Here is a 1960-nt window from a genome sequence, read left to right as displayed (position 1 = left end):
AAAATATCAAATGTTATTAGATCTATTTATGTATGTCTTGGAGGAGTAGAAATGAGAAGAATGATCTGGCAAATAAGTAGGATACAAAGATGAATAGGACAAGCCCGCTTCGCAAGAATATATAACCTAATATTGTCTATTCCTTATTTCTGCCTCTTTAGGGAAAGGTGGTGATACAGATGAGGCATTTCTGTTTTCCCATAGTTGCTGTCTACAGTCAGAGTGGACAGTAGGATAGAAGATCCGTCAAACCTCACAGTTTCAGCTTCTTGTATGTGGTCTCCTGGTTTATACTGGACACGTGGTTATACTCCAAAGAGCCCCCCCCCAGACAGAAAAAACTTAACCTGATGTCTTAAGTCTTGAAAGAGGGCCACTTCTCTAGCCATGGTTACTTTAGGCTTTTATTTTTTCCCCAAATAAGCCATCCTAGGAGCTCCATGGGAAAAGAATAGTCTCCGGATAGTTTGGAAAGCTAAACATATCTTTATCATTGAGACCATGCCTGCATTAACAAGGAGGTTGGCAATCACCGTGTGCCTTGTTCAAAGCTTGCTATCTCTCCAGGCCTCCATCCTGCCTGCCACCCCACCCCACCCCCATCCCCAGCTTGCTCTCTGATCAGTGAGATTCTCTGTGTCTTTGCTTAAAGGTCATGGAATCCTAACAGCTGTAAAACATACTGAAGGGGGATTAACTAGCTTGATTCCAGGCTATTGGCTGCAATACATGACTCAGAATGAGAATCTCAGATTAGTACTACAGATCATCATCCCAGATGCTAGGAAATATAGGCACCCGTGTAACCTCTCTTGGAAAACAAGTTATCAATATCATTTTCTCAAAGCTCCTGGGAAGAATAAACAACGAAGTGTTCAAAATTCCCTGGTGGAGATGTTCAGTTTTAGCCACAAAAGTTCTAGAGACAATTTATAAAGACCAAAATTTATTCAGTGATACAATCAGTGTCTCTTAATTTTCCAGAGGATACATCTAAAATCAGTAGGAAGAGACTGGATGTGGGCAAAAGAAAAAAAAAACACAAGATAATTTTCTAAATTAACTAATTAAAATAAAGCATCAACCACAGCTGATTTTTAGTCATTTGGATGAATTTGTGAGCTTGGCTGGATCAGGCAATTTGAAGTGTGGTATACACCTAAGGAGTTTGGGAGCAGCAACATGTTTATTTGTGCTTAAACAGAAACATAGATAGCTAGTCCAAGCAAGAACTTCCTCCACAGAAACTGCAAATAACCCATCCCCTGGCTGCCAACTAGAGGCTTATTTTAGTAAGAGTAAGTAGGAACAGGATGCCTGGCCAGTCCAGGAGAATTTAGGGGTGCTCTTCCCACACACCAGGCACTCATTAGCATGTCTACTCAGTTTCTCAACTGCGTAACAGCTGCAAACAGACAATAGTGGGAAACTGTCACAGAAAAAGAAAAAAATGTACTGGAAAAGGCTGTTAATTAAAAAAAGATGGAGGGGGATGTTCTCTTTAGAAAGAAATGTAACTCTTAAACAGAAGAAAAAGTTTAGTAACAGAGTTTTGAGAGAAAATAGCTCAAAGGAAAAGAAATAACAGTAAATATACTGGCATTATGCTCATGGTGTTGAAACCATAGTCACTTGTTTCTCAAGTATTTATTGAGCACCTACTAAGTACAATTCACCATGCTGAGTTCTATGTGGGGAAAATAGATCAGGCCATTCCAACCCTTCAGCAATTGGCATTTAATTGCCAGGATAAAATGTGTATAACCAACAACTATGCAAAATCATGAGTTTCGGTCATTTGTGACATGCAACATACCAGCTATTCAGAACTGTTGCCTTAAAAGGCACATTTCAGCCTACAAAGATAACAACTGAAGATATTACCCTTGACTCTGGAAGGAATGTTGAATGTTCTTTTTTATTTTTCCATTTGTTTTTAAGTGAGGATCTCATGACCCTG

This window comes from Vulpes vulpes, chromosome 1 (genome assembly GCF_048418805.1).
Source record: "Vulpes vulpes isolate BD-2025 chromosome 1, VulVul3, whole genome shotgun sequence".
NCBI classification, from domain to species: Eukaryota; Metazoa; Chordata; class Mammalia; order Carnivora; family Canidae; genus Vulpes; species Vulpes vulpes.
Note: the sequence above shows the minus strand (reverse complement) of the source record.